The sequence below is a fragment of the Asparagus officinalis genome, chromosome 5, assembly GCF_001876935.1.
Source record: "Asparagus officinalis chromosome 5, Aspof.V1, whole genome shotgun sequence".
NCBI classification, from domain to species: Eukaryota; Viridiplantae; Streptophyta; class Magnoliopsida; order Asparagales; family Asparagaceae; genus Asparagus; species Asparagus officinalis.
In genome coordinates this window covers 2428492-2438395 of record NC_033798.1, presented here as the reverse complement: position 1 = coordinate 2438395, position 9904 = coordinate 2428492, and the positions used below count along the sequence as shown (strand labels likewise).

General features: G+C 38.1%; 1 pseudogene; it reads left to right on the top strand.

Annotated features, from left to right (window-relative positions):
- Positions 1-9904, top strand: part of LOC109839873 — a 21289-nt pseudogene that overhangs the window by 5709 nt on the left and 5676 nt on the right.

Here is a 9904-nt window from a genome sequence, read left to right as displayed (position 1 = left end):
TAGCAACCCATTGTAAACGTAGTTTCAGTTTTTTCCCAAAGAAAGAATGCTGGATATAATGGTGTACATGTTTTGTTGAGATTCCCAGAAAATGTAGTTTCAAACATCTCTTCTTTTTCCTCTTTTTGATATATTACCTTTACTCCCTCTCCCAGTGAAACTCAGCAATGTGATGTCCATCCATCTTAGACAATATGTAATCATCTTTTTAGATTTTAGATTGGACAAGTTTTTTATTCGTGAAATAAAGTAATTTTATTCTATCAGGCATTATATCTGAAGGTCTATAATATGATACTCTCTTCAGTATTGCATTCTAGAACTTTAAATTTTGATTACCCTTTTTTGTCTGTTGGAATATAAAATTATAACCCTCAACCCTCACCATAAATTTAGAGTTTCGGTCTAGTGGCAGGGGCTCTAACATGACATTGGAGCAATCAAGGTCCAAATCCTAATTCCCACGAATTTCTAAAGCGGATTAAAAGAAAATACCGCTCTGAGTCCAGCTTTCAACGAAATGGTCCTCAAGCTGCGGGGGCATGTGAGAATATAATTATACCTCTCAAACCCTCACCATAACTTTGGAGTTTTGGTGTAGTCGTAGGGACTTTATTGTCAAAATACAAATTTTAGTACTCATTTTTTTCTTTTTATTGTTTGCTTTCTTGTTCCCAGGTGATTGCAAATCGAGCGGCAGAAATACTTGGTCATAAACGTGGTGAAAAGTTTGTACACCCTAATGACCATTTTAACCGGGCTTAATCTTCAAATGATACATTTCCAACAGTAAGTTTTAGTTCTATGCAGCCATCTCTGTGTGGGCAGCCTAGGTTCTTTAGATATTTGTTAGTTCTAGACCAAGAGGGAGGGAGAGAAGGATATATGGGTCATATTATTCAAAGATCTAGCTGGCTTTTTTACTCTTAGATTCCTTGAGAGCTGTTGTTACTTTCAAAGTTCTATGATTTTGCAAACTGTAGTTCACAACTAAGGTGCTCGTGATTATCCTCAGTTATGGTTCCAAAGAATCACATGTCATGATGAGGTGCTCGTGATTATCCTCAGTTATGGTTCCAAAGAATCACATTTCATGATAAGTCGCAAAGATAAGCTATACAAACCTCAGTTTGGTTTTTTGCAGTTAAGTGATTGAAACTGAAGCAATCTAGATTTAAGAAGGCTCACAGTGCCAATCCAAAGGGACTACATTTGCAGCATAATCTTAAACTTCATTCACTAGCTTTATGTGATCCTTGTTGAATTCTACTATCTTATCTTGTGCATATTTTCCTACCATTTGCTGAGAAAATATGTCATGTGCCATTATAATTATCACCTTCTCTTTCATCATCTAAATATTTTCCTATGAACCTGGGATTGGCTATGGAAGACAATAGAAATTCTTTACTTATGTCCTATGCAAAAATGACCAAATTTGGCAAATAGGGACTTTTCCTTGAAGTCACGAAGGCCAGTTGGTAAAAAGAAAGCTAGTGTATCATTAGACAAATGGAGCCTTCTACCCTAGCAATATGACTTGTGTGCCTGCCTGCATTATCCTATATACTTCTTTTATGGCCTAACAAGTTGTCTTTACAATGTTTTGCAGCTGCACACTAACATATAACTGAACTGCCCATTTCAGGTTATGCACATTGCTGCAGCTGTAGAAATTAATTCAAGGTTCATACCAATTTTAAAACAGCTGCTCAGCTCACTGGACGCGAAGGTCGAAAATCTGAGTTACTCTAGATATTCTTTTAGGATTAAATCCCACCTTTGTGAATGCTTTTTAAATACTTTTTGTCTTGCTTTGAGAACATGTATTACTTGTTATCTTAGCCTCGTTTATTGTGTTTGTATATTAGAGCTTCTTTCTCTCTCTCTATATATGTATTGCCTGAATGTCTAGGTGTCTATCATATTTTCTTTTCTTAATAAGGCTAGTTTTATGGGTAAGAAATTTTTGAATAAAAGTGGCTGATTTGATAGCTAGCTTGGTCATTATAGTTTTAAAGACTCAACCACATACATGTTTATTTTGCAAAGTAGTTTGTTGATATCTGAGTTGAATACTATCTTTCCTGCTGCCTTTCACCAAAGCTTAACCTCAATTTCCTGTTTGTTAGTATTTAGTGCTCCTCAGTCCTTTTAGTCTGCACCATTGCAACTATGCACAATACTGGTCGTCGTCTTGGAAATATTTGACAGTCATGCTGATATGAAATACTGGACGGAGAGGCGTGTTTCCAAATTGTCTAACTGTTTGAATCTTTTTTTCCCACATCTTCTTCACTATTAGAGATTTCTTTTTATTGTATCTTGAGGATATAATAATTGCTACAGACATACGATACATCTTGCATTTATTGATGTGACATTTTCTCCAGTATATCTGATTTTTGTATTTGTTTAAAAATTTCCTTTTCAGTCAGTTAAGTTCAAGGATATTATTAAAATTGGGCGGACACATACTCAGGATGAGACTCTATTAACGCTTGGGCAGGAATTCAGTGGTTATACTACGCAGGTTAGACCATGCTGTTTAGACTCTAGTAGATTGGTATTTATCTGATCATGAACTTTTAATGCACAACTCCTTAACTTACAGAGTTCTCATTGTAGGTGAAATATGGCATTTCTCGGGTGACTGACACTTTGCCTCGCATGTGTCAGGTATGTTTCACCATAATATTAACACGAAACTGATATTTGATATCAATCCATTTTCTTATTTGAAATTATTATATGAGCAGCTTGCACAAGGTGGTACTGCAGTTGGAACTGGATTGAACTCTAAAAAAGGGTATGGATGGTCTTCTGATTTTTCTCTCTGTATACTATGTGTTTATATTTAGCTGAAATGCTGCAGTGGCATTGTGGTAGGGAGTTGTTAAATTAAGTAGATATATTCTTTGCCACTTGCTAACTATTTATTTCATTTTAACCTATTTTATACTATTGCTCATGTGTTGTCTATCACCATTTCATATTTATATACTGTCGCGCATTGATTTGTTTTTTTATTGCATTGTTGTTTTAGATTTGACGCCAAGATTGCTGCTGCAGTGGCTGAGGAGACTGGACTACCGTTTGTCACTGCAGAAAACAAATTTGAAGCAGTAGTTAGTATTCTTCCTCTCATCACTACTCTTCTATTTGTTAGGAAGGGAAACAGTTGATTAAATTATTTCTTCATCTTTCAACTGGTCACTGACTGCGGTATTTTGAGTGACATGGATACTGACTATTGACTAATACTGAAATATGTTCTGTGATGTTGTATGCGAAGATGTTCTAGGTTCTAATAGACTGAACTCAGAGCTAAAGGCTCTACAATTGTGGACCTAGCAAAATGTGGATGTTTTCCTTAGGTAATAGAAATGATCTAAAAGATAGTCCTAGAGAATAAATCACATGGTTAAACAACAGAATTACGAAAAAGCAAAAAGCGACCTAGATCACCTTAACGAATTAATATCCACATAGACTTGTTCCTTCACACCCACTTTGTAATTGAAGATGCATTTTGTAATTTCAGATACAATCTTCAATTACAAACCTAAAGTCATTCTTCTACGTTATGTTATCAAGAAGAAGCTTTCAATTAGCTGTATGGTAATCCATCTTGGACACCAGACTTTTGTACTTTTACATACCTTTTTATATTTCGTAATCTTTTATTAAAATCCTTTTTTGGATTCTAGAGCCTTTCCTCTGGGGCATATTATCAGGAGGAAGGTTCAGCTAGCTGTATGTTGTTCCCCAGGTTATGATCTTTCTGGGTGCTTGCATATTCTCTGTCATATTGTCATTTTCAATTTGGAATCAAGTCATCTTCAGAGTTTACATTAACTTGATTGGAACATGTAATCTTTGATTTAAAGTGTCGTCATTTGGTATATGATTTTACTATCCCTCATATAAGCTGATTCATGACTGTTTCTTGTCAATAGTTATTCACTTTCTCATAGGAAAAAGATGTTTGGGCTAGTTTAATTCGCTTTCATTTCTAATAATTTTCTTGTTGTTCCCCCAAATAAAAGGTAAAAATTCTTGGCTTAAAATTGATTTCGGAAGTTTGAAACCAAAATGGTGTTGACCCCATCCTGATCTGGGCTCTTCAAGTCCTGGTCAGCTGAGCATCAATTCTTGCACATTTCAAAGTAACTAACTGTACCGTGCTTCTTTCACCCATGGATTCAGTTTTTTACTACTAGGATGAAATGTAAATGCAACTAATGCTTGGCACCGGAGCAGATAGGACTTTTCTGTTGACAATTTTGTCGTATTGTTCACCTTCTCTTTGTTGTTCTTGTCTGGAACTTAGTTCAATGAATTGATGGGGTGTTGTAACTAAAGGTAAAGTGACAGATTGTTGCTGTACTTAAAACTTTGTCTTGTTTCTGTCCTCTCATTTCTCTTACAAATTTAGTGGCCATTGCTATTTTGTTTGTTTGTATCCGGCATTTCTTAAATCCTGCTGGTTGCTTTGGTCAATTGTCTATTGGCAGTAAAAACATCTCTTATCAGATTAGTAAATTCTTTATCCTCTAGTGTTAGCTGATACCATATTCATATTGGTCTTTTCTATCAGGCAGCGCATGATGCATTTGTTGAGGCCAGTGGAGCTTTAAACACAGTTTCTGTTTCTCTAATGAAGATAGCAAATGACATACGACTCTTGGGAAGGTGTATAGCTTTATATATGATTCTACTTTACATGGATATTCTTATGTCATAAATAATTGACTAATTTTTTTGCTCTTTGTAGTGGTCCTCGTTGTGGACTAGGAGAGCTTATATTGCCCAAAAATGAGCATGGTAGCAGGCATTATGCCTGTATGCATCTTTACTCAGTCAATTCTATTTTTACATAAAGCTTTTCTATTGTTTATAATTTAAATATGATAACCATTTTGTTGGAGTCAGTTTCATCGATGATGTATTCAGTCAACCTACTTGTGTATTATGCATGATACAGTTATTTTATTTCAGGGGAAGGTTAACCCCAGTGTTATCGAGGCGCAAGGCGCAATGCGGGGCGCATAGGTCCCTTACGCGCACCATGCGCAAGGCGCACAACAAGGCGCGCGCCTCACTAACTGAGGCGCATAACTCAAATTAATATTTACCAACATCATAAGACAGAAACATATAAGCAACATATTAGTTACCTACATCCAAAATTATGAGAATATCAACTTAAATCATCAATTATGCTAACTGAATTTTTAAAGTAACAAAAAAGATACAAGAAACATGTATTTAAATCATCAAATTAAGTGATTAACAATTATGAGCATATGTTTATAAATTGTCACATAAAAAGACTAAGAAATATAATTAACAAACATGACTGTTTATAATTTTCTAGTTAGTATTCTTAATTGATATTTGCTACTTAGCTTGAAAAGATGAAGAATGAATGTAATAATTACATATTTACATGTTCATAATTTGCTATTAGCATGCTAATTAGTGAAGGAAGTTACAATTAGCAAACAAGTATACTAAATTACTAATTATTGTTTTCTTTTTATAGGTTAAACATGAAAAGATGAAAATAGATTAGCAACTAGTAAGAAAGAGTATATTACATGATATAAATATGTAATTATGTAAATTATTTAAAAAAATAGAAGAAATAGTATGTTACATAACACAGGTGCGAGGCGCGCGCGAGGCGCGCGCGAGGCGCACGCGAGGCGCGCGCGAGGCGCACGCGAGGCGCGCGCGAGGCGCACGCGAGGCGCGAGCGAGGCGCGAGCGAGGCGCACGCGAGGCGCGAGCGAGGCGCACGCGAGGCGCGAGCGAGGCGCACGCGAGGCGCGCGCCTCGCTGCATGCAGCGCCCCGCCTCGCGTGCGGGGCACATTTCGCCCAGGCTGAAGCGCCCCGCGCCCGGGGCGCGCCCGGGGCGCGCGCCTCAATAACACACTTAACCCTACTCAGTGTGAGGCTCTCACCATGGTTTGTGCTCAGGTAACACATTTTCTACCTTATAAGAATGTATACCCAAGGATCCCTTTTTTCAAGTGGTTTTGCTTTTGAAGCATTTTATTTATAGTTTTATAACAGTAAATATATTTGTAATTGATCAAATCTAGTGAATACCTTAAATATGTTAAGCTGGTAATATTATGTGCGCGTGCGCGCATGTCTGACATTTCTGCAGCTTCAAATAAATGCTGTGAATAGCTTACTAGGTAATTTATTTGTCGACTTGTGAGAGGATTTGTTGAAAAATATGGAATAGTCATACAGTCATTAACTAAATGTTTGGTCTTTTGAATTTCTTAAGCATTTTATGCTAAGCATTCTATTCTTTGTGCTTTCCCTTTTTCCGTAGAGTGAGGGAGAAGAGGTAGGACGGCTACTTCCAGGTGTATAAATGGTAAGACAGTTATATCAAGGTGTACAGGATTGATTGGCTATGCAGTTAGTGTTAATGGTAGGCGTCTTGCAGGAATAAAATTATGGTATCATTTATGGATAAGGTGTGGCAGAACAGGGTGAGAGAACGGTTAAATAGAACACTAGAGTTAGGACTTGAAAAGGAAAGAATGATTGCCGAGGTCTAGTTGTTGCAATGTGCATCAAATGCCATTGATAATCCTAGTGACACCAGCAAGCCTGGGTACCTGTGGAGGCCTTCCCAGATATCCCTCAAATGTTGATTTTAAGATGTAAAATGGTTGCAGGAATCCTTGGCTTCTTGTATTGCTACATATTAAATTTTCACTCTAGCAAGAAACAGAGATCCTCCATGACAACTGTTCGATGGGAACTCTTTGCTCCTTATTATTTTACCTCCTTGCAGAGCATTATTCCCTGATCTTCTTGGAAATCTTAGATTTACTGAATGAATATTTTCGTGATGGAGTTATAGGGTGCTTAATTCTTACCGTGGAATTTGGTAAGTATTTACTGCCTTAAAGACACCTAGTGCAAGTAGAGAGCTGCTTTTGGACTTTTAGCAAGGGCCTCTCTAGTTCAATTAGAAAGTCATTCTGCTCTCACCAGGGAGATTTCTTTCTCTTTCCCATTTGAGAACTACGTCTATGCAAATTATGCAATAAACAATTGCCACATCCAAGTAATCACATCACATTTTCTTTCTGGATTGTTGCAAATGATCAGGAACTTCTAGTCTGATAACAGTTCCAAGTGCAATGAGGTAAACAATCATTCATCCATTTTACGATGTTCGCGAGATCATGGGATGATATCATTATACTATACTGTGAAGCATCCTGAGTTGAATTTAATTTTCAGGTTAATTTGAGCTTTGTCAGATTTTGTCCTTCTATAAGTGATGGTACCATTTGATCCGATAGTGTACTGCTCAAAGGGCCTTATATAGCATACTCTTAGAACTATTTCTTTAAAGCCAGGAAGGCTCATCCAATGATTTTGTATATTGCAGGTGATGGGTAATCACGTAGCTGTTACTGTTGGTGGAGCAAACGGTCATTTTGAACTTAACGTTTTCAAGCCAATGATTGCTAGTGGCCTGCTTCGTGTATGATTTGCTCCAATTAGCTATATTAAGTTCCTGATTGATCTTTAAGTAGCACTTAACTAAATGACAGATATGCCTTCTCTTTATTCTTTTTTTGGTTAATCTTGCTTTATGTTGATAATGCCAAATAAATTTAGTTATTTTTGACAGTCTTTGAGATTACTTAGGGATGCACCCCTTTCATTTGAAAAGAACTGTGTGAGAGGAATTCTAGCAAACCATGAAAAAATATCTAAATTATTCCATGAGGTAAGTTTTAGTGATGTGAACTTCTATTTTACTCAATGTCATCAGTGGTGGTGTAAAAATAACAGTAACATGTTCTTTTGTTCATTTTTTATGCATTGGCAGACAGTGTTTTCAGAGTTGCGGCACGCCTCACTGCGCCTCATGCGCCTTACGAAGCGAGGCGGTGGCAAAACGCCCTACTTCTGATGCAGCAACGCCTTTTGCGCCTCGCGTACATCCTTATGTGGGCGGTGTGCGACTCGCATCACTCGGACGTGCGCATCACGTTGCGCCTTGTGCATGTGCGCGTAAAGATGCTTAGCGCCCCGCATTGTGCCTCGCGCATTGATAACTGTTGGCACTCTCTGATGCTTGTCACATCCTTAAACCCTGTAAGTTAGTGGTTTACAGTCATTTTTAATACTCTATTTCTTTGTACAGTTGTCATCTTAAATCATGTTACATATGACCATAGTTCTTGAAACAGAAAATTGGGTATGATAAGGCTGCATCTGTTGCCAAAAAAGCTCATAGGGAAGGGACAACGCTGAAGGTAAGGATAATTCACAAGTTTCATTATGCTTTTCTGGCATTTGGTTATTTATATAATTATATATTTATATTCTTTTCGTTCTGTATTATATACTTGCGTGAAGATACATATTTACTTCCTTAAATTCCCATCAGCTGCAAGGCAACCTATCCTACTTGTTACATGCCCACACTTAAAAGTCCATGACATACTGCTGACATAGCTTAAGCTCATGCCACCAAGGAGTAGCCTAGGTCTGGGTTAAATATGGTAACATTGCCTAATGTAATTTTGATGTACAGAAGCTGCCAAAATGTGCAGCCAAAAAGGTATCAACTTTGGACAAGGCCTAGCCCTTATTGCTGAGGCCTTGCAGTTGTATAGTGTGCTGTTGTAGGATGTGAATAACTCTCTGCCCTTCTGGTATGGCAAGAATTAAAGTCACATCATCCTTAGAAATTGTCGGTGTACTGTGGATATGTATATGAATAGATTGGTGAATAACCTAATAAAATAAAGTTTTAGGCGGTTTTTAATTAGAAGATACTATTTATCAAGAGGTGAAGAAATCGTGCATCTATTCAACAATTCTCTTTTAATATGTGAATTAGTGATTCTCATTCATAATAACATGTCACATCGACATAAAAAAAGGCATCAGATCCCAATGAATGTGAAGTTAAGCCACCATATGATTGTGGTCCTTGTTCAAGGAGTTTTGCTAAGGCGAGTGGGCCCCACAAAGCTGTGGGGCCCACTCGCCTGCCCCCCTCCTCCTCACGCGAGTTGGCTCGCAGCGGGGCCCCCGCGAGCCAAAAAGCATTTCCGTTGTTCAAGTGATGGTATCTTCACCATAGATCCTGGAACTTCAATTAAAAATCAGTAATTGAGGGCTCAAAGTCACTAAGTTAGCTGTGACTGTACTGACATGTCAATTCAATGTTTTCACTTGTTTAATGTTTCACAAAGATCTCAGAAAGTCTCCAATAACAGGTTATTGGGACAGTTTTTACTCGTTTACTTTTGTAGGCGTCAAAAAATGCTGAAAGAGATCCAAATACAGCTCAAGAGGAAATTATCCAAAAAGGCAGAAGAACACAAGTCTTGACTGTCTCGCCGTGCGAGACAGACTTGACTGTCTCGCCGTGCGAGACAGTCTTTACTGTCTCGCGGGCGAGACAGACTTTTATTGTCTCGCCCATGCGAGATAGTCTTTATTGTCTCGCCGTGCGAGACAGAATTTACTGTCTCGCACGTGAGACAGCTTTCAGATGGTCAAAACTACCTTTGCAACTGCCCTACACGTGGCCACTAACTGTTCAAGAACGTGGGAAACGTCATGGGCGAGAATCACGTGGATAACTGCCAAAATAACGGAGTTTGAAACGTGGGAAGGCAGTTAAGATGAAAACTGCCTGCGATGTAGACAGTATTTTACTGTCTCGCTGGGCGAGACAGCAAATTTACTGTCTCGCTGGGCGAGACAGCAAACACTGTCTCGGCCAGCGAGACAGCAAACACTGTCTCGCCATACTGATTTCTATGATTGCTGAGTTTTTGTAGTTACAGACCCTTGAGGCTATAAATACCCCCCTAGGGTCACTTCTGACGAGGATC